Here is a 25,005-nt window from a genome sequence, read left to right on the forward strand (position 1 = left end):
GATCTTCAGTATGAAATCCACACCTGGGTTGAAGTCTTACTCTTTTCTACTCATCACATATGACTTAGAACAAGCTATCTCAGCTCTTGGGTTTTGTTTGCTTGTTTTTCGGCAATGGTTGCTGTTTTGAATAAAGAAGAAAATTCCATCTTGTCTCAGAGCTGCCTCTGAGGAGGTAAGTGAAATCACACACACCACGTTAGGAACAAGAGGCACCTGTTCAACACTGGTTACCCCGTTCAGTCAGCATCGGAGGCAGCAGTTTTCATTCCAGAGCTCTCACTTGAATTTCTAAAGTTGTCTCAAGTGTATTCTCTAAGTGATGTGAGTTAACACAAGCCTACGGATCTAAAAATGGCAAGAAATTAGGTTAAAATCTCCCTGCAAAAGAAACACAGCAAGTCTTAGCAAGAATATTTGCCATGCTGTTTAGCACTTACACTGCATTTTCTTTTTGTTCTCATTGCTTTTATATTACAGCAAAGACACAAGTAAATATGGGGTGAGCTGATGAAAATTTCACTGGTGAAAGCATTATTTTAAGCACCAAGGTCTAATTATCCAACCTTACATATTTCAAGAGGTATATAACCTTCTCACTTTGAATCTGGCCCTTGGATATTGCCAGCATGGAAGGTCTTCAGTTAAGACAGAATAATAACCCGAAAGAGAAAATGTCTTCTTCTTATCTTTTTTTCTAAGGCATGAGGTTTTACAAACTATTGTCTCATCCCATTTGGGGTTCCAATTAAAAAAAAAAAAATCAGACATGAAAAAGTTTCACTTCAAACACACATATAAGCACACTCATACACATACACACAATGTTATACTGGACTGTGGTTAAAACATTTGAAAGTCACTGTTCTCAAGTACCTACTATGTGAGCAACGGTGCCAGACGCAGAAATCATGCTTGGAATCCCTATTTTGCCAGTTACTAGTGGTACAACCTTGGAGAGCCTGTTACTTAAATTCTCTGAAGCCCAGTTTCCTCCAGTGTAAAATGGGGATAACACATTCCATAATGTATATAAACAGCTGAGCCCTGCACCTGGCTAGTGTTGGTTGCATTCCCTCTACTGTCACCCTGCTTCTACTTTCTTGCAAGAATCAGGGTCAAGGGAGCAGTAGAGTAGGGTCCCAAGCATTTTTGCACATATAAATTGCCTCCAGTCTTTTGTCTATTTTTAGAAATATTTGCAATTCTATTTGGACAAAATTTAACCTTAGTTTTAAATAAAAGTATATAGTGGCTTCCTCACAGATAAAAAAGAAGTAAAAACAAATGCAGGGTCTAAATGGCAATGGTGTAAAAGATAAGTGAACCCTGGAGATAATACATGAATGAATAATAATACAAGCTAATTGCCTTGAACCAGAAAAGGGAGCTAGTCAAATATAGGAGATGATGGAATGATAGCAATTAATTATCGAGCACTTACCTCTGCACTGGACATTGGGTTGAAAGTTTTGCATGCAGAGGCTGGCTCACGCCTGTAATCCCAGCCCTTTGGGAGTGTGAGGCAGGTGGATCACTGGAGGTCAGTAGTTTAAGACCAGCCTGGCCAACATGGTGAAACCCCATCTTTACCAAAACCACAAAAATTAGCCAGGTCTGGTGGTGGCTACCTGTAATCCCAGCTACTCAGGAGGCTGAGACAGGAGAATCATTTGAACCCGGGAGGTGGTGGTTGCAGTGAGCAGAGATTGCACAACTGCACTCCAGCCTTGGTAACAGAGTGAGACTCTGGCTCAAAAAAAAAAAAAAAGTTTTGCATACGTCATTGTATCTGACATCCACCAAAAAAAGGCAAACCACAGAACAAGCTGTGAAGGCACTTCAGGCTGCAACATCAAGAATGGAAAGGTAACCTTGCCACCAACTTTCCAATCACAGATATGCAGTGTTTACTTGCCAGATGCAGAAACCAAACTAAATCCATAACTTAAAAGGTCACAGGTGGCCAGGCGTGGTGGCCCACTCCTGTAATCCTAGCACTTTGGGAAGCCAAGACAGGGGCGGATCACTTGAGGTCAGGAGTTTGAGACCAGCTTGACCAACATGGAGAAATCCCTTCTCTTCTAAAAATACAAAAATTATCCAGGCATGGTGGTGCATGCCTGTAATCCCAGCTATTCAGGAGGCTGATTCTACTAATCGCTTAAAACCCTGGAGGCAGAGGTTGTGGTGAGCCGAGATCACACTACTGCACTTCAGCCTGGGCAACAAGAGCAAAACTCAGTCTCAAAAAAAAAAAAAAAAAAAAAAGTCACAGCTAAAATCAAGGTGGCTGATGCCTATAATCCCAGCACTTTATGAGGCTGAGGGGGGTGGATCACAAGGTCAGGAGTTCAAGACCAGCCTGGCCAAGATGGTGAAACCCCATCTCTACTCAAAATACAAAAATTACCAGGCGTGATGGCCATGCCTGTAGTTCCAGCTACTCGGGAGGCTGAGGCAGGAGAACTGCTTGAACCTGGGAGGTGGAGGTAGCAGTGAGCCGAGATCTCACCACTGCACTCTAGCCTGGGTGACAGAGCAAGACTCCATCTCAAAAAAAACTGTTACAAAGATGAAAAGAAAGGATAATAGTCACAAGGCAAAGGGCATAAACTGTGGGAACAGAGCACAGCAGACACTTCTATTTTAAAAATGCACAACATTCTTGAAATTCCCTCTGGAAGGCTTCTTCTGTTTGCTTTACAGGAGCTTTCAGTGCTCTGTGCAAATACGTGGATTCAAATTCCACTTCTGCTAAATTCACATTAAATAAACTATCTTGCAAAAACATGTCAAAATAAGTAGAAAAACAGATGAATAAATGGAAACGTTACTACTAATCTCTTCAGGTAAAAGCCTCTTAAGCATTACAGCATTTTTCTTGAATGTGGGAGATCCTAAGACTGAAGAAATCGTTTCAACACTTCATTACTAGAGCTTGGTGATATCATGAATCACACAGGACCACGAAAACCCTCATCTGAAAAGGGTCAAAAAGAAAAATCAGAAAATTTTGTATTTATACCAGTTTTGATTGCTTAAATAATTATTATGGTTTTTGCACATCATCTTAATTCAAAATGTGATATTTTCCTAAAGGAAAAATATTTTGTCATAACTGAATATTTTGTTATAAAACACAAACTTAAAAGAATCAATATTAACTTTCCACATGATGAATAAGTTATAGACCACAGGTACAACTAACACACATCATATATGTATTAGATGTCTCAAGTAGGGTTAGTATAAATACATCCTTATAAAAAATTCAACTAGTAATCTGGAGAATATCAGTTACTTGTATTCTTTATCTCAGCTAATGGCATATTCGAATGCCCAGCTAATTCAATAGAAACAGTATGTAGAAAGAGCTTAGGTAGAAGACGAGGGTGAAATACAGAATCTGCAATACAGTGATTGTGCTCATGGGCAGGTTATTACATTTCCCTGAGCCTCAGTTTTGCTGATTACAAAATGTCAATATTTGGCCTGGTGCAGTGGCTCACACCTGTAATCCCAGCGCTTTGGGAGGCCGAAGTGGGCAGATCACATGAGGTCAGGAGTTAAAGACCATCCTGGCCAACACAGTGAAACCTCATCTCTACTAAAAAATAAAATAAAATAAAATAAAACAAAATACAAAAATTAGCCAGGTGTGGTGATGAGCACCTGTAGTCCCAGCTACTCCGAAGGCTGAGGCAGGAGAATCGCTTGAACTCAGGGGACGGAGGTTGCAGTAAGCTGAGATCACACCACTGCACTCCAGCCTGGCAACAGAGCGAGACTCTGTCTCAAAAAAAAAAAAAAGTCAGTATTTATTTCAGAAGATTATTGTCAACATCATGTCACATAACATATGCAAAGGAAATCATATAATCACTGGTACCTACTACAATCTAAACAGATCCTCAAATGACCAGTCTTTCTTTGCCTTAGTTTTCCAGCATCTTTCTCTAAGTTGTCTCAAGTGTTTTTATCATGCAATCCATTAAGACTTTTTGATCCTCCACTCCAGGATATGTCCACTTATAAATTCTGCACATGTACTACCGTACTACTAGATTATAAAATACCCAAAAATATGTGTCATGGTTTTTTGGGGTTTTTTTTGAGACAGGGTCTCAGTCTGTCGCCCAGGCTGCAGTACAGTGGTGCAATCATAGCTCACTGTAGCCTTATATCTCCCAGACTCAAGCCTTAGCCTCCCAAGTCACTGGGACTACAGGCATGCACCATGAGTGGCTAATTATTTTATTTTTGTTAGTAGAACCAAGGTCTCACCAGGCTGGTCTCGAACTCCTGGGCTGAAGCAAACCTCCCACTTCGGCTTCTCAAATTCCTGAAATTATAGGCATGAGCCACCATGTCTGGCCAAAAACAGGATTTTTAATAAGATGATGCAAAGATAAAATAAAAAGTAGTTTAAATTATTGGCTTCATAACACTAGTTAACATCTCAAGGCATGATAAAATATAAGGCAAAGTTCATACATAATAACAGTGGATATAAATTCAGACTTCAAAGAATCTCTGTGATAATTCTGATTTTACTTGTGCCTATAAAGGCCAAGTCTCCCTAAACCATAATTGGCAAGTAGGCTAAGCATGGTGGCTCACGCCTATAATCCCAACACTTTGGGCGGCTGAGGTGGGAGGATCATTTGAGCCTAACAGTTAGAGACCAGTCTGGGCAACATGAGACCATATCTCTGCAAAAACAAAAAACAGGCAGCCGTGGTGCCATGTGCCTGTAGTCCCAGACACTGAAGAGGCTGAGGCCAGAGGATTTCTTGAACCTAGGAAATGGAGGCTGCAGTGAGCTGTCATCATGCCATGCACTCCAGACTGGACAAGAGAGTGAGGCCCTGTCTCAAAATAAAAAAGTTAAAAATATATATATATAAAAGAGAGATCCAAGATGGCTGATCACTAGCAGCTTGGGCTCGTAGCTCCCAGTGAAAGCGCAGAGAACAAGAGGACTCCACATTTTCAGATGAATATTTGTTGCTCACGGACCAAGAGATTCCCAGCAGAGGAGCCCCACGGGTCGCCAGGGCGACTCTTGTGGCCGGCGCGGCGGTTTTGCTGGTGCCTTAGCGCGGCAGTTCTTGGTGCAGAGTCCGGAGATTCCCGGGCAGAAAAGCACCATCAATCTTAACACCGCTGTTTTGGCCAGCGCAGTGGATTGCTCAGATTTCGGCGCTGGGAATCAACAAGTTGGACGTCTGCTCAGAGACCTAGTTAGAAAGTCGGTAATTACAAAAACGGCAGAGGGATAATATATAATGAAGGGAAGAAAGCAGCCTAAAAAGGCAGAGAATACTCAAAATCAGAGTGCCTCTCCCTCTACAGGGGATCGCAGTTCCTCATCAGTAACAGAACAAGGCTTAATGGAGAACGAGTGTGTTTGAATAACAGAAGCAGGTTTCAAAATGTGGGTGATAAGAAACTTCCGTGAATTAAAAGAACTTGTTCTAACCCAATGCAAAGAAACTAAGAACCTTGAAAAAAGGTTTGACAAAATGCTAACGACAATGGACAATTTAGAGAGGAATATAAGTGAATTGATGGAGCTGAAAAACACAACACGAGAACTTCGCGAAGTATGCACAAGTTTAAACAGTTGAATTGATCAAGCAGAAGAAAGGATATCAGAAGTCGAGGACCAGCTCAGTGAAATGAAACAAGAAGACAAGATTGGAGAAAAAAGGATAAAAAGGAATGAGCAAAGCCTCCAGGAAATACGGGACTATGTGAAAAGACCTAATTTACGTTTGATAGGTGTACCTGAATGTGATGAAGAGAATGAATCCAAGTTGGAAAATACTCTTCAGGATATCATTCAGGAAAACTTTCCCAACCTAGCAAGGCAGGGTAATATTCAACTCCAGGTAATACAGAGAACACCATAAAGATATTCTTCAAGAAGACCAACCCCAAGGCACATAATCGCCAGATTTATTAGGGTTGAAATGAAGGAGAAAATACTAAGGGCAGCCAGAGAGAAAGGTCAGGTTACCCATAAAGGGAAATCTATCAGACTTACAGCAGATCTCTCAGCAGAAACCCTACAAGCCAGAAAAGAGTGGGGACCAATATTTAACATCCTTAAAGAAAAGAACTTTCAACCCAGAATTTCATATCCAGCCAAACTAAGCTTTATGAGTGAAGGAAAAATAAAATCTTTTGCGAACAAACAAGTACTTAGAGAGTTCACCACCACCAGGCCTGCTTTACAAGAGCTTCTAAAAGAAGCACTATACATATAAAGGAACAACCAATATCAGCCTTTCCAAAAATATATCAAAAAGCAAAGAACATTAACACAATGAAAAATTTACATCAACTAATGGGCAAAACAGCCAGCTAGCATCAAATGCCAGTATTAAACTTATATATATTCTAATTGCATAAAAAGCCAAAACCCATTGGTATGCTGCAGTCAGACCCATCTCACATGCAACGATACACAAAGACTGAAAACAAAGAGAAGAAGGAAGATTTATCAACCAAACAGAGAGTAAAAATAAACAAATAAAAAGCAGGAGATGCAATTCTCGCCTCTGATAAAGTAGACTTTAAAGCAACAAAGATCAAAAGAGGCAAAGAAGGACATTACATAATGGCAAAAGGATCAATGCAACAAGAAGAGCTGATCGATTCTATAGATCAACGAGACAGAAAATTAACAAGGACATCTAGGACTTGAACTCAGACCCGGAACAAGTAAACTTAATAAACATTTATAGAACTCTCCACTTCAAATACACAAAACATACATTACCACCTCACACCTATTCCAAAAGTGACTACATAACTGGAAGTAAATCACTCCTCAGTAATCGCATAGCATTTCATAGGTTTAAATAAAATATTGGTTGGCTGTTTGTTTATTATTTTCTTCCCTTATTCCTTCCTGACTACATCATTAAGTATAATTATCAGTATAAAAGAGGTTTGCAATACCCATTACTAAATTGCATTCTAGCCTGGGCAAGAAAGCAATACTCCCATTCTCTCTCTCCCTTTCTCTTCCTTTTTCCTTCTCTTCTTCATTCTTTTTTTTCTTTCTTTCTAAAAAAAAAAAAAATCTATAAAAATGCAAATAAAATAAAAACTCTTAGATATTTAAATACATTTCTTTCTCAAATATTTTTTAAGTTTTTATTTTATTTGTATTTTTATTTCAGGAGTAGCACAAGAGAATCAAATCTTTTTTTTTTTTTGAGACGGAGTTTCGCTATTGTTACCCAGGCTGGAGTGCAATGGTGCGATCTCGGCTCACCGCAACCTCCGCCTCCTGGGTTCAGGCAATTCTCCTGCCTCAGCCTCCTGAGTAGCTGGGATTACAGGCACGTGCTACCATGCCCAGCTAATTTTTTGTATTTTTAGTAGAGACGGGGTTTCACCATGTTGACCAGGATGGTCTCGATCTCTTGACCTCGTGATCCACCTGCCTCGGCCTCCCAAAGTGCTGGGATTACAGGCGTGAGCCACCACGCCCGGCGAGAATCAAATCTTTATTTTTGAAAGAGATAAATCCAAATGCAGAAACATCTTTAAGTGCCTTAAATGTACATTTTATGATCCTTATAAATAGCAGTATCTGGCCAGGCATAGTAGCTCATGCCTGTAATCCCAGCACTTTGGGAGGCCAAGGCAGTGGATCGCTAGAGGCCAGGAGTTAGAGACCAGCCTAGCCAACATGGTGAGACCCCATCTCTACTAAAAATACAAAAATTAGCCAGGCATGGTGGCACACACCTGTAACCCCAGCTAGTCTGGAGGCTGAAGCATAAGAATCACTTGAACCTGAAACGTGGAGGTTGCAGTGAATAGAGATTGTACCAATGCACTCTAGTCTGGGAGACAGAGAGACAGACTCTGTCTCAAGAAAAAAAAAAAGCAGTGTCAAACATCCCAAATAAACACAATTAACTGACCAAAATAATAATCTTTGCTGGCCCAACTCTTCCTGCTGCTTAAATACTTGAAAATTATTAATTCTAATAAGTTGTTGACTCAAGAGATTTCTGAAGGTGTCATCACTCCTGATATAATTTTCCTTCTACCAGTAGCCAGTTACGTAAGGAAAGGATTGATAATTCCAATGAAAAGACCTAGATTCTTGTCTAACTAGTGAAGAAACTTTAGGAAAACTTTAGGTAAATCCTTTAAACTCTATGAGCCTGTTTCCTCTTCTGTAAAAATGAGGATTGTATCCCTAAAGAATGTGAATGCTTCCTAAACAAAAAAACTCCCTCCAAATTCAGTGATACCTGTGAAGTATTGCTGTTAAATCTAGAACAATGAATGTAAACTATTAAGTCACAGAATACAACCTGGACCCTATCATTAATTTGTCAAGTAACCTTAAGAAAGTCATTCAATCTCTCTGGGATTCATTGGTAAAAAAGATTACTGGACCAAATCACTAGTTCCAATAATTGTTATGGGTGATGGAGCACTTAAAATTAATGATGCTCTTTGCATAACATGTTCCAGTGGGATAAAATATTGATTTACCAGCTAAGTTCAGTGTGTTAGGAAATATCTTATGAATGGAAAATTCAATCATATTATATATATTAGAAATTTTAAAAATCAGGCTAGACACGTTAGCTCAGGCCTATAATCCCAGCACTTTGGGAGGCCAAGGCAGGAGGATAGCTTCAGCCCAGTTCAAGAGCAGCCTGGGCAATATGACAAAATCCTGTCTCTACAAAAAACACAAAAATGAGCATGGTGGCACACACCCATATCCTAACTACTCAGGAGGTTGAGGTGGGAGGATCACCTGAGCCCACGGAGGTCAAGACTGCAGTGAGCAGTGATCACAGTACTGTACTCCAGCCTAGGCAACAGAATGAGACTTTATCTCAAAACAAACAAACAAAGAAAAAATCACAGCCACACGCATACAAGGCTACAAAAACAATTGGCTGTTTCATCTGTATTCATTTGTACCTGTTATTTCACTTTGAATTCAGGTTAGTACTCCCAAGCAGACAAATGGTAGAAAATGATTTTAAAAAAAACCTTTTTTTTAAAGTAGGTGAAAAAATCATAAGTGAGGAAATTATATTCATTATCTAATTAAAACAATCCTGTCATTATTTAATGATTAATTATTTAATTTCAGTAGCGGAACTCCACATCCAAGCTCCTTAGAGCAGAGCTGGAAGATCCAGGCGCCAGATACTCTCCAAGATCCCCTTCAGCCCTACGGAATCTTTTGGTTTCCACCGCAATTTGCATTCTATTTGTATATGTTACATGCTGTTCCAGGCACAAATAACAATGTAACATTTTTAACAGTACCTGATAAACCGATCATTTTAATAAGAGAGTCCAGTAAACATTTATGTACACACTTACATGTAAAATACATACTCACAAAAAGCAATCCTTGTATGCTGAGTCCACTGAAGACACCTCAGAAGCTCAATAAACACTGTAACAGTACGTATTATTTCATACTAATTTAATAAACCAAGCATAAACTGTCTTTTCTTGCAAAAGACCCTAGCAATTAGATATTAAAATTTCCTTCCATACTGTAGTGTATTTGTGACATATACTTGTGGCAAGCATAAGACAGGCTAATTACAGTGGTAATTAGTAAGAAAAATCTAGTTACTACAGTTCCTTGTCTTATGATCATGACATATTTAGGGAATTATTATTTCAAGAGTAACAGTCCTGAACTAAGTTAATGGACAAAAACAAGCCAACGCACACTTCGCCTAAAATATAAAATGTCTCACATACGTGTCTCTGATGTTTAATTAAAAGAAAAAACAACTATAAACAATGTTAAAATGGAATACTTAAAACTTCGCTGCTTTTCTTGGTAGAAATTATATATTTACTTACAAGAAACTTTCTAATGACATAATGTAGAAATAAATAAACAATTGAGGATAGAAGCCTTATTTTGCTTTTTAAAATCTAAAGGTTTACAAATAATTCAATTCCTTCATTAAGTCCACTCCTGCTCATTATAGAGCTCAGAACAGGACATACCAGTTCCTGTTCTCCCATTTTCATTTTGTCCCAAATATCATCCTGTCAATGCAGAAACAATGCACACTCAAATAAGCATTTACAGAAAAAGCAAAAACCCAGCTCATTAGCTAACTGAAGACCTTCACGTCTTACATACAAAAGGGGAGCTGGAAGTCTCAGACCACTTCAGACAAGAAGACAGCAGGTTATTTGTTCCTTTAAAAAGGACTGCATCTTTTTGTGGAAGAGGATCTACTGGAATTATTTAGAAATATACAGCAGCTCTAATTTTTCTAAACATTTATCAATTCTTTCAGTATAGCTTTTGACTACTTTGGTCAAATCTTTCTAGATGAAGTACATTCTAGGGCATGAGGGCATGACCTGAGCTTTATAACATTTTGATCAAAACAAATCCAAAATTAAATTAATGATAATACGTGGCAGTATCAATCTCATTAATAAGATTACAAATAAATCCTCCCACAGTTACTTTGCCTTCTGAACCTATCTTTGAGTTTTGAGCAGAATAAATTTTCCCAAAGCTGGCAATTCCAAAAACCAAGGGGCACTATCCTTTTACTACAGTAGTCTCATGTGAGCCACTAAATAGAAGTTATTCAGGTGCTATGAAAACAAAAAGAAGGGCTGGGCGCAGTGGCTCATGCCTGTAATCCCAGCACTTTGGGAGGCCAAGGCAGGCAGATCACAAGGTCAGGAGTTCAAGACCAGTCTGGCCAATACAGTGAATGAAACCCCATCTCTACTAAAAATACAAAAATTAGCTGGGCATGGTGGCACATGCCTGTAGTTCCAGCTACTCAGGAGGCTGAGAGAGGAGAATCACTTGAAACCGGGAGGCGGAGGTTGCAGTGAGCCAAGATCGTGCCACTGCACTCCAGCCTGGGCAACAGAGTGAGACTCCATCTCCAAAAAAAATAAAATAGAAGTAAAGAAAAATAGATCGACTAAAGGGTAACTGTTCATCCACTGTCCCCTTACAATACATGCCTAGTCTCTGTTCTCCTGAAGCCACAAATTATGACAACAGTCACATGAATACATTCTGATCAAATAGCAAAAGTATACACTATTACAATGAAAAAACTGGCACAATGTATCTCCTGAATTTCAAGTAATTTAGATAGCTTTTAGTAATAACTATAGGAGAGCTATATTTTATTCAAGTTATATTTAAATAAACACTTAACACATTATTTAAGCAAAAACATCAGCTAGAAAAAGACATCCTCAGCTGTTAATGACAGTGATGCCTGCAGGGTTTTTTGTTTTGTTTTGTTTTGTTTTGTTTTGTTTTGTTTTGAGACAGAGTCTCACTCTATCACCAGGCTGGAGTGCAGTGGCGTGGTCTCCATTCACTACAATCTCCGCCTTCCAAGTTCAAGAGACTCCCCTCCCTGCCTCAGCCTCCCAAGTATTTGGGACTACAGACATGAGCCACCACACCCAGCTAATTTTTTGTATTTTAGTAGAGACGGGGTTTCACCATGTTGGCGAGGATGGTCTCAATCTCCTGACCTCATGATCTGCCCGTCTCAGCCTCCCAAAGTGCTGGGATTACAGACGTGAGCCACCGCACCCAGCCCTCTTGCAGGGTTTTACACAACAGCTGAGAAGGCTGGATGGAGACTAATGGTCTCCAAACTGAAAATGCACTCATCCACTGAAATGATTACTTTTTCTATTGTTACTCTACTGCTACAGCAATCACAATAATTCCTTTTGCTTTTTAAGTATTCACAAAAATAATAACAGGATCACAAAATCTAGTCTAGGACTCTGTGACTATCCGCTGTTATTTTATTCATTCACAGCATAAAGAAGCAAGGATTTTCATAAACGGAAGTTCTTGAAATGAGGGAGGACTAAGTTTCCTTATTCAGGATACAGACATCTTAGATTAGACCATGCTGCCTCCTAGAGGCCAAAGGTAGATGAAAACACCTCTATTTCACAAAAAGTCTAATTTTAACAAAAATCACATATCCTCAAATTTGAATCTTCATAGAAACTGCATAGAACACGTCCTGCTTATTATCTCAAGGGACTCTATTTTCTAGTTTTTGGGTAGATACCTTCGTATGTTAAAATACTGAACTGATTAGGGAAAGTCTCCTGCAAATGATTCAACCATGAAGAATTAGAATAGATATTCTGCTATCATACAAATGGAATATTAACAAATGTAAATATTTCCAAAAGTATCCATTTAAATATAATTATCCTGATATTTTAAAATAAACTATCTAAAAGGAATGTATTACTATACTTCATGACAGAGCCACACATTTAAAAAAGCTCTAAATATAAATAAAAAATTTTATGTGTAAGTATAATCTCCTACTGAACAAAATGCATAAAGGTGTTTCAAGACAGCAAACATACTGACAATAAACACACATGCAATCAACTGTTGCTGATAAATCCTCGTTCACAATATTATTGTCAAAGAATCTGTAGAAAATACTGAGACGAATAAACTTCTTAATTCAAGGAAGTACAAGAACAATTCAATGTTCCTCATTTCTCCTTGGCTGCCTGCTGATTCATTGTGTTTGTATAATAAAAGATCTGGCAAAAGTTGCCAATTTTCAATGCATTCACATGGGCAATTCCGTGGCACAATTATCTTGGGAATAAACATGCTCTCTGACACAAAGAACCATTCTAAGTAGGTCAAAGCTCCCCCAAACTATTTATATCACCAGATCTTTCAAAAAAGACTTTAAAATTCTGTCACTTCACCCAGAAAGGAAGAAAAATTTTAGAATCACAAGATACACTGTCAGAACAAGAACACTGAGGATAAAGAAAGGCAACTATTTAAAAGAAAATTTTCTGAGACTCTACATTATACTGCAGTCAATTTAAGAGTTACCAGCAAAATATTTGGTCAAAAGCATGCTTATGATCCCGTTGAATTTAATTTTTAAAATTAAAGCAAAACTACTACAGTCAAAGACAAGTAGGAATCAAAATTTACTTAAAACAATCATTTGGCATGAAGGAATCAGCAGCTGGGATCTATTACATTGAGAATATTTTAAAGCATTAGTGATTTTTTAAAATAAAAACTTAGAAAAGTCTAGTGTTGGCTGGGCATGGTGGCTCACGCTTGTAACCCCAGCACTTTGGGAGGCCGAGGCCGGTGGATTACCTGAGGTAAGAAGTTCAAGACCAGTCTGGCCAACATGGTGAAACCTCGGCTCTATTAAAAACACACACACACACACACACACACACACACACACACACACACACACACACACACACACAAAATAGCTGCCTGTGGTGGTCGGTGCCTGTAATCCCAGCTACTTGGGAGGCTGAGGCAGAAGAATCACTTGAACCAGGGAGGTGAAGGTTGCAGTGAGCCAAGACCATGCCTGGGTGACAGAACGCAAAAAAAGATACAAAAAAAATAGTGATTAATGAAAGAGCAAAACCAACATCCTATCTAATAACAACCAGAACCGAGGCGCATCTTGTTCCGGAAAACGCTGGAAAAGCAATTAGTACATCTATAAACCCCTAATGTAGCTGGGCTCAGACCAGAATGGGAGGCACGTGTCACTATTTCCAAAATTGCCTTTGTAAAAATTGTATCAGTGAGAAAAGTATGGCAGTGAAAGCGATCTATGCCAACCCACCCCACCCCCATCCTGCACCTTTCTCTTAATTTAATTATTCCTGGGCTACTGGGCTAACTTTGAAAGATATTTAGGCTATAGTTTAAATGATAATAGGCCTAACCCAAAATTCATCTGCTTTTTTAAAGGTCACGAAAGGCCTAAGAGGTATTAGGATAGATAGATAGAAGTACAGTGAGAGTACAAAGAAGGGAAGGGAGTCATTTTTGTCTGAGCAACTGGAGCAGAATCATATGGACTCAGAAAAAGGGTTGCTTGGCTGGGCATGGTGGCTCACATCCGTAATCCCAGCACTTTGGGAGGCTGAGGCAGGGGATTGTTTGAGGCCAGGAGTTCGAGACCAGCCTGGCAAACATGGCAAAATCCTGTCTCTACTAATAATACAAAAAAAAAAAAAAAATAGGCGGGCATGGTGGCACACACCTGTAAACCCTGCTGAGGCTAAGAAACAAGAATCAGGTGAACCCAAAAGGTGGGGGTTGCAGTGAGATCACGCCCTTGTAGCTGCACTCCAGCCTGGGTGACAGAGGGAGACCTGGGATGGGGAGGAGAGGGGAGGACAGGGGAGGAGAGGGGAAGGGAGGGGAGGGGAGGGGAGGGGAGGTAGGCCATCAAGCAGGGGAGGAGAGGAGCCTGATTCTGCTAAGATCTAGACATGGTTTGCCAACCATTCCAGCAAGTAACATCACTACTGTAGATTGGCCTTTTGAGATATCTTTTTAGGCCATTTGTTTTGTTTTGTTTTTTTTGGCATGTCTGATACCCATGGCTCCATCTGGACATGTCACCTTTGCTCCTGTGGCCCCACCCAGAAGCTATTCAGTGTGCAGGGCACCTTTGACCCCCTATGATTTCATCTGCAGCCCAACCAATCAGCAACAAGCCTATACCCCACCAGTTCCCCCAAATTGCCTTTGAAAAACTCCTAACCTACAAGCTCTGGAGGAGACACAGAGTACTGACTCTGTGCCCAACCCTCGTGTCCATTAAACTCTTTTTCCTTTCTTTTCTTCTCTTTTTCTCTTTTTTGAGACAGTCTCTAGCTCTACTGCCCAAGGTGGAGTGCAGGGGTACAATCTCAGCTCACTGCAACCTCTGCCTCCTGGGTTCAAGCAATTCTTTTGCCTCAGCCTCCCAAGTAGCTGGGACTACAATGGCATGCCACCATGCCCAGCTAACTTTTGTATTTTTAAAAGAGACAGCGTTTCACCATTTTGCACAGGGCGGTCTTGAACTCCTGGCCTCAAGTGATCCACTCGCCTCGGCCTCCCAAAGTGCTGGGATGACAGGTGTAAGTCACCTCACCCAGCCTACACTCTTTTTTTACTACAATCCCATGGTATTTATTTGTGAGGCGAGCAGGAACCTTTCAGGCAGTTACATTTTCCTCATTTTTTCAACAATTTCTTGCTGCCTGAGCACTCTAGATGGTCAAAAAGGACACTAACTTAAAAATCTACAGCAGTTTTTTGCTTCATGAATGAACAGAAATGAAAGGCCTTAAAGTTCACATAGAAAACATGTTGAATATACCAAAGATGATGGGCCTAAAAAGGCTAAATTCTCAAAATTAACTGTTTTGTCTGTTCCTATATCTAGATAGGACCACCTCAGGATAATTATTTACACTAAAAAAAAAAAAAAGACAAGACATTAAAACAATTTGGAACAGATTCCTTTTTTGTGTGTGACAAGTATTCAAATGCATCTAGAGTTAGCTTAAAATGAAGTAAATATATACAAACCAGGGCTTCCATTCATGTTGTGAAGAAAAAATAATAATAAAATAAAAATAAAAAAATATTACAAAGATGAAATGATTTCTCGCAAAGCCCAAATGCAGGGCTGCAAGTTAGTCTCAGGAAAAACGAAAACTGGCAAATGGAAGACCACAGAAACCGAAGGCAGTTGGTTTGAGTGTCTATTTCTCACCTTTCTGTCTCAATTCCTTCTGCTTTCTCTGCTCACAACCTTCTCCACTGTTCAATACCCATGGCCTATGCAGGCCCAGATGTTACATATTAATATGACTCTCTTGGTCCAAATTCCACATTCCTCAGAGATTCTCGCTGGTTCACTAAGGTCCATTGATCTATAACTAAATCATCTAGGTCCAAACAAATATCAAATAGGATACCTGAATGCCCACCCATTTGGTAATGAATTATTTCAGCTTTCATATACATTGAAAGCATCTTCATTTCACCTTTGTTTTTGAAAGATTTTCAGTGAGCATAGAATCCCAGAATCCAAGGTTTATTGGGTTTTTTCTTTTAGTATCTTTTTTTTTTTTTTTAAAGATGGAGTCTTGCTCTGTCACCCAGGCTGGAGTGCAGTGGTGCAATCTCTGCTGCTGCAGCCTCTATCTCTCAGGTTCAAGTGATTCTCCTGCCTCAGCCTCCCGAGTAGCTGGGGTTACTGGCATGTACCACCACACCTAGCTAATTTTTGTATTTTTAGTGGAGATGGGGTTTCACCACATTGACCAGGCTGATCTTGAACTCTTGACCTCAGGTGATCCCCCGCCTCAGCCTCCCAAAGTGCTAGGATTACAGATGTGAGTCACTGCACCTGGCCTTCTTTTAGTACTTTTAAAACGTTGCTTTGTTTTCTCACTTGCATTGTTCAGATATGAAATCTGCCTTCAAGGATCCTGATCTTTATTTCTCTAATATAATGAATCTTTTTCTTCCGGCTGCTTTTAAGATTTTCTCTTCACTACTGCTCCTGAGCAATCAAATTATGATGTACTATGGTGTAGCTTTCTTAATATTCCTTGTGCTTGTGGTTTTCTGAGATTCCTGGATATGTAAGTTTAGTTTTCATCAGATTTGGAAAAATTTTGGCTATTATTTCTTCAAATATTTTTTTCTGTAGACTATCCCTTTCTTCTGTTCTTCAGAGATTCCATGTACACTATTATCAGGCTACTTAAAATTGTCCATAGCTCACTGATCCTCTATTTTTATTTTTCCTCCTGTGTTTCATTTTAGATCATTTCTATTATGCCTTCAAATTCAGTACTCTTTTCTTCTATCATGTCTAATCTACTATTAGTGCAGTCTAGTGTATTTTTAGCTCAGAGATAGCCGTTTCCATCTCTAGTTCTATTTGGGTCTTTTTTTTTTTTTTTAAGATCTCATTTTTTTCTTCCAACCCCACCACCCCAAGACCAGGTCTCAAAATGTCATCGCAAAGCTACCTTTGACAGGAAACTTTCACGTGAGATATTTTTAGAATTCACTCTGCTTTTGCCAACAGCACTCTACACTCGACTAGTGTAAGAATTTTGGCATTTTCCAACATTTTCAGAAATGTTGAATGTTACTGCTCAGATAAATTTACTTAGATAAAAAAATAAATATCAGGTTTTCTTTTTTGTTTGTTTGTACACCTTAAGTTGAGAATATGATTTTTCGTTCTGAAACTGAATGACTTAAAAATCCTTGGTGATTTAATTCAGAAAATGATCTGCAAAAATCCTAACAATCACATTGATTCTGCGTTATATATAAGGTACTGAGTTAAATTTAACAATAAAGTTCAAAGTGAAGATAAATGAGACCCTAACCTTATGTGCCTATGAAATTAAGACCAAGAAAAGAAAATTTTTTAAACCAGTAATGCAGTTTAAAAAATTCTCTTGCCTATAAAATCCTCAACTATAGGAAAACATCTCAAGTGACAGAACAAAGATCGCTTCTCTTAAGGAAGAGAGGATGCTGCTCATTTCCACTCTGCTTTTTGGGCAACTGAGATTTTGCATTTCAAAGTACACAAGGCTAAACCCTTAATGAAGGTACTAGAAAAAGCAAAAACCCTTGCATGAGGTACAAATGCTCATTTCTTCAAGTCACTCCCATATTGCTCATTCAGCATGAATGTTAGAGAAAAGAACATTGCTCTGCTCCTGGAACACAGAGAGCTTGTCTCTCATGTCTCATTATCAATATGCCTGTTTCTCCTCAATGCTGCTAGGAATTTAGTAACTGCCTTCCAGGTTAGGAAATAAACCATTTTTTTTTTAATCATTTCACATTTTATCTTCAGTTGGTCTTTTTATTAACAGCTTAACAATCAGAGAAATCCAGTCCACAACATTTCCCTGGTGGCAAGAGTCCACTTAAAGAAAACCGTGGGATTATTCTTGATGGGAAGGAAATAAATAATGCTACCGAAAATATTTTTAGATGCAAATCAGACTCCTAATATAAAGACAGTCTTGATCCATTCATTCAACAAATATTTACTGAACTCTATACATCAGTTGTTCAGCTAGATACTGAATGTGGATTCGTAACAGGTGTGAGCCTGCCCTTCTCAGTCTAAAGAATGAGACAAATAAATATCTAAAAAATAAAGTATGATAGCAACTTAGAGAAAAGCTTTTGAAAGCCTGAAACAATGAGCCCTAGTTAGGCTTCTTCTAAGCAAGTTGGGCACGTTGATTATCTGTTTGAATACCATTTTGCTTCTCTGTAGGATGAGCATACAATCATCAGTCAAACTGGAGTACTTATCCAGGCCTAACGATAAATAAGAGATCCTAGGCCAGGCGCAGTGGCTCACACCTGTAATCCCAACACTATGGGATGCCGAGACGGGTGGATCACTTGAGGCCAGGAGTTTGACATCAGTCTGGCCAAAATGGCAAAACCCCATTTCTACTAAAAATACAAAAATTAGCCAGGTGTGGTGGTGTACGCCTGTGATCCCAGCTACTGGGGAGGCTGAGACACAAGAATTGTTTAAACCTGGGAGGTGGAGTTTGCAGTGAGCCGAGACTATGCCACTGTATTCCAGCCTGGGCAACAGAGTAAAACTCTACATTAAAAAAAAATTATTTAAAGTTTTATAAATCTTTGTTTTTTTTTAGATGGAGTCTTGTTCTTTCACCAGGCTGGAGTGCAGTGGCATGATCTTGGCTCACTGCAACCTTCATCTCCCAGATTCAAGCAATTCCCCTGCCTCAACCTCCAGAGCAGCTGGGACTACAGATGTGCGCCACCACACCCGGCTAATTTTTCATATTTTAGTAGAGACAGGGTTTCACCATAGCCAGGATGGTCTCAATATCCTGACCTCATGATCCGCCCACCTAAGCCTCCCAAAGTGCTGGGATTACAGCCATGAGCCTCCGCACCCAGCCATAAATCTTTATAACATAAAATTATTTGGATATGTGTTAATAATTATCAAAGATGGATGATGGGTAAATGGGGGTCATACTAGTCTTTACTTTGTATAAGTTTGAAATTTTCCATAATACACAGTTAATAAAATTGTGTATCTAGTGCAGTCTTATTTTTTTGAGATAGGCTCTCACTCTGTTGCCCAGGCTGGAGTGCAGTGGCATGATCACTGCTCACTGCAGCCTCGACCTGCTGGGCTCCAGCGATCCTCTCACCTCAGCCTGCTGAGTAACTGGGACTACAGGCATGCACCACCATGCCCAGCTAATTTTTTTAATTTCTTGAAGACAGAGGGTATTCCTATGTTGCCCAGGCTGGTATTGAACTCCCCGGCTCACGCCCACAATCCTCCTGCTTCGGACTCCCAAACTGCTGGGATTACAGACATAAGCCACTGCGCCTGACTCATTCTTTATCATAATATACTTTTGGCTATTAAGAGTTATATGGTTCAAAGGACAATAGCAGACTAGAATTCAAAGCAAAGAGAATGCTCAAATAAAATCATTCACCTACCATGTGATCACTGAAGTTTGGTTTTTGCATAAATCTAACCAACTGAACCAGCTGTATTACTAGTGTAACTGCATTTACAAATTGATAAACCTATACTCAAATTAATAACTTCTTCAGCAGCTTCCTACTTCTCTATCAATATTTAAAGATTGTCTGTCAATAATTCATTCATAGACAAACGAATGCATTAACTTGCTTTTGGAGGAACAGTTATTTGCCCACTGATGCCTGCAACGCTGACCTCTAGATTCACTATGAATGAGAGATGATATCTGAATTCTGTCTGGTACTTACTGGCAATGAGAATTCCACAAAAATTTCTATGTACCACAGGCAAAGACGTAAATCTTTTTCCTATACAACCGTTCCCCAAATAATAGTGAAACAGGATGGCTTCCCAGAAGAGTTACTTCAGTAAAACAGACTTAACAAAAGGAAATGTAAAGAAAAAAAAGAACTTTAAAGTCAGTATGCTTTTTAACCAGTCAGAACTTCGGGAGTAATTCAACAATTGTTCACAGAGTGCCCCCATTTACATCGCTTCCTATAAAATAGGGTAAACACAGAAGAAACAACATTCAGGGAGTTCTATTTTCCAACAAATTGACTTGTTTTTGAAGAAGGATCTCCATAGGAACATAGTTCGAGCAGGTAAGAAACTCTTACTGCTGTCTTTAGAATATCAGCACAATCTTATGTAGCAATTTTCTCCTTTTTTTGAGACAGAGTTTTGTTTTTGTTGCCCAGGCTAGAGTGCAATGGAGCGATCTCGGCACCGCCACCACATCCAGCTAATTTTTCATATTTTTAGTAGACACGGGATTTCGCTATGTTGGCCAGGCTGGTCTCGAACTTCTGACCTCAGGTGATCCACCCGCCTCAGTCTTCCAAATCCCTGCTGGGACTACAGGCATAAGTCATCACTCCCAGCCTTAATTAGTAACTTTCAAACCTCATGCACTTTTTAAAGAAAAAAAAGATCTTTCTAAGGAATAACAAACACAAAAGAAACTAATATACTAATGGTGATATCTTTGATATAATTTTAAAATCAGAGAATCATAAGTTTTGTGACAGTCTAGTTTCTACTGGGTACTCTGATATGATTATAGACTATGCAGTCCATCACCGCGAGGATCACAGGCAGACACATGGGACTTCTAAGCAGGGTCTAGTCTAACATCTTTGCATTTTATGTTGATGTACAAACATTTGGCTTTACTACTTATACCTTAAAAAGTTTTATATATAACACGTGACATATCACGAGCTGTCTGATAACAATGTGCATAACTACTGGTATGAGAATCAACACCCACAGGTAAATATAGTCATCACTATGTAGTTAAGGACAAAACAAAGAAAAAGAAAGTTAATTAGATAGAAGGACTGACCAAAAAAATGCAAGTTAAGCTTAAAGGAGATAGGCAAGACCTCAGTGAGAAAGCTGGCTCTTCGCAAAGCTTCACCCAAATTGTAAGAGAAGTCTAGTCTTTGTAGATGTGTCACTCTTTATATATATATATATAATTGCATTTTAGGTTTGGGGGTACATATAAAGAACATGCAGGATTGTTGCATAGATGTGTCACTCTCTCTCTCTCTCTCTATATATATATATAAAATTGCGTTTTAGGTTTGGGGGTACATATAAAGAACATGCAGGATTGTTGCATAGATGTGTCACTCTCTCTCTCTCTCTCTCTATATATATATGTAATTGTGTTTTAGGTTTGGGGGTACATATAAAGAACATGCAGGATTGTTGCATAGATGTGTCACTCTCTCTCTCTCTCTATATATATATATAATTGCGTTTTAGGTTTGGGGGTACATATAAAGAACATGCAGGATTGTTGCATAGATGTGTCACTCTCTCTCTCTCTCTCTCTCTCTATATATATATAATTGCGTTTTAGGTTTGGGGTACATATAAAGAACATGCAGGATTGATGCATAGATGTGTCACTCTCTCTCTCTCTATATATATATATATATATAACTGCGTTTTAGGTTTGGGGGTACATATAAAGAACATGCAGGATTGTTGCATAGATGTGTCTCTCTCTCTCTCTCTCTATATATATATGTAATTGTGTTTTAGGTTTGAGGGTACATATAAAGAACATGCAGGATTGTTGCATAGATGTGTCACTCTCTCTCTCTCTATATATATATGTAATTGTGTTTTAGGTTTGGGGGTACATATAAAGAACATGCAGGATTGTTGCATAGATGTGTCTCTCTCTCTCTCTCTATATATATATATGTAATTGTGTTTTAGGTTTGGGGGTACATATAAAGAACATGCAGGATTGTTGCATAGATGTGTCACTCTCTCTCTCTCTCTATATATATATGTAATTGTGTTTTAGGTTTGGGGGTACATATAAAGAACATGCAGGATTGTTGCATAGATGTGTCACTCTCTCTCTCTCTCTATATATATATGTAATGGTGTTTTAGGTTTGGGGGTACATATAAATAACATGCAGGATTGTTGCATAGATGTGTCTCTCTCTCTCTCTCTCTATATATATATATGTAATTGTGTTTTAGGTTTGAGGGTACATATAAAGAACATGCAGGATTGTTGCATAGATGTGTCACTCTCTCTCTCTCTCTATATATATATATGTAATTGTGTTTTAGGTTTGGGGGTACATATAAAGAACATGCAGGATTGTTGCATAGATGTGTCTCTCTCTCTCTCTATATATATATATATATGTAATTGTGTTTTAGGTTTGGGGGTACATATAAAGAACATGCAGGATTGTTGCATAGATGTGTCACTCTCTCTCTCTCTCTCTATATATATATATATGTAATTGTGTTTTAGGTTTGGGGGTACATATAAAGAACATGCAGGATTGTTGCATAGATGTGTCTCTCTCTCTCTCTCTATATATATATATGTAATTGTGTTTTAGGTTTGGGGGTACATATAAAGAACATGCAGGATTGTTGCATAGATGTGTCTCTCTCTCTCTCTCTCTCTCTCTATATATATATATGTAATTGCGTTTTAGGTTTGGGGGTACATATAAAGAACATGCAGGATTGTTGCATAGATGTGTCACTCTCTCTCTCTATATATATATATATGTAATTGCGTTTTAGGTTTGGGGGTACATATAAAGAACATGCAGGATTGTTGCATAGATGTGTCACACTCTCTCTCTCTCTCTCTATATATATGTAATTGTGTTTTAGGTTTGGGGGTACATATAAAGAACATGCAGGATTGTTGCATAGATGTGTCACTCTCTCTCTCTATATATATATATATGTAATTATGTTTTAGGTTTGGGGGTACATATAAAGAACATGCAGGATTGTTGCATAGATGTGTCTCTCTCTCTCTCTCTCTATATATATATATGTAATTGTATTTTAGGTTTGGGGGTACATATAAAGAACATGCAGGATTGTTGCATAGATGTGTCACTCTCTCTCTCTCTCTCTATATATATATGTAATTGTGTTTTAGGTTTGGGGGTACATATAAAGAACATGCAGGATTGTTGCATAGATGTGTCACTCTCTCTCTCTCTCTCTATATATATATGTAATTGTGTTTTAGGTTTGGGGGTACATATAAAGAACATGCAGGATTGTTGCATAGATGTGTCACTCTCTCTCTCTCTCTATATATATATATGTAATTGTGTTTTAGGTTTGGGGGTACATATAAAGAACATGCAGGATTGTTGCATAGATGTGTCACTCTTAAAAAGAGAAGCCAGTGCAAGTCAAGTGAGGAGGATGTGTCCATGTGGGGACCACTGCAGCACAGGATGTCAGGCAGGGCCCAAGTGTTACAGGACATCTGCACAGAGGGAGGGAGCAGCAGCAATGGGAGACTGGTTACATAAAGCAGGACTGAGTAAATAAGTATGTTAGGGATAAAGGAACCAGATTGCTCATTTTCAGGAAAGGAAGTTACAAATGGGGCAGGGGAGAAAATTGGAATGAATCCTGTGGTAAGATTAGTAGTAGATATGTTAGTAGAAACAATTCATGACTTTTAGAGAGATAGACAACATGTAAATGTGTATGTGTGTATGAATACAGTCCCTACCTCTGTTCACCAAGAAAGCCTGAAAGGAGAAACACCCTTTGCTCATACTCAGCAGCCAGATCTTGGTTTGCATACATCCTTTTCCACTAAGAAACCAGGGCTTTTGGAGAAATGGCTGATTCTAGTACCAGGGTAGGGAAGAACAAGATAAGCCTACAACATCTTGTGTCAGCTACAAATGCTCAAACAATTATAAGAACCTGTCAAAAGAGAAAAGAAGCCAGTTGAAAGGGGAGTAAAAGATTATAATTTATTAGGAAATGATGAGTACACACTGATATAAATGAATAAACTTAAGATGTGATAAGAAAAATAGTTGGCCTGGCATGCTGGCTCATGCCTGTAATCCCAGCACTTTGGAAAGCTGAGGCAGGAGGATCTCCTAAGTCCAAGAGTTCAAGACCAGCATAGGCAACATGGAAAGACCCTGTCTCTATGAAAACTTTAAAAATAAAAATAGGCCGAGGGCAGTGGGCTTACACCTGTTATCCCAGCATATACTTTGGAAGACCAAGGCGGGCAGATCACGAGGTCAGGAGTTCAAGACCAGCCTGGCCAACATGGTAAAACCCCATCTCTACTAAAAAGACAAAAATTAGCTGGGTGTGGTGGCATGCGCCTGTTGGCCCAGCTACTTGGGAGGCTGAGACAGAAGAAATGCTTGAACCAGGGAGGCGGAGGTTGCAGTGGGCTAAGATCGCACCACTGCACTCCAGCCTGGGTGGCAGAGCGAGACTCCACCTAAAAAAAAACAAAATTAAATAAATAAATAAAAATAAATTAGCTGGGCATAGTGGTGTATGCCTGTGGAACCAGCTACTTGGGAAACTAAAGTGAGAAGATCCCCTGAACCCGGGAGGTCAAGGCAGGAAGTAAGGCATGATTGCACCACTGCACTCCAGGCTGGGCAACACAGCCAGACCCTGTCTCAAAAGAAAAGAAAAGAAATGAAATAGTTACATCATAGTTTTGAAGTACCTCTCCACAAAATATTACAAAGAAAAAAAGAAATTTCACAATGGACAAGCCAGGCAGACAGCATCTTAATCAAGTAATCAAAGTAAACAGCATCAATAATGGGACAAACAGAAATCCTAAGTCACCTGATAAGATGCAATGAGAACACAGCATCAGTTCTATGACAGTCCTATCAAAGACGTCTAACCTGAATTCAATCACGAGGAAACCTCAGATAAACCCAAGTTTAAGGACATTCTACAAACTATTTGGCCTTTAGTCTCTGGATCATAAAAGTCAAGGAAGGATTAGGATCTGTCCCAGGCTATAGGAACCTAAATAGACAGGAAACTAAAAGCAATGGATAATCCTGAAATTTATCCTTTTGCCATGAAGGGCATTATTAGTGCAACTGGTCAAACTTAAATGGGATCTGAGGATTATGTGGTAATAATGGATCAACGTTAACTTCCTGATGTTGACGGCTATATTACAGCTTTGTAGGTACATGTCCTTGTTGTTTAAATAAAAAAAAGGCACTAAATATATAGAAATGATGAGGCTTCAAGTG

This window comes from Aotus nancymaae, unplaced genomic scaffold (assembly GCF_030222135.1).
Source record: "Aotus nancymaae isolate 86718 unplaced genomic scaffold, 86718_ANA_hifiasm-v0.15.2.pri h1tg000092l, whole genome shotgun sequence".
In the NCBI taxonomy this organism is placed as follows: domain Eukaryota; kingdom Metazoa; phylum Chordata; class Mammalia; order Primates; family Aotidae; genus Aotus; species Aotus nancymaae.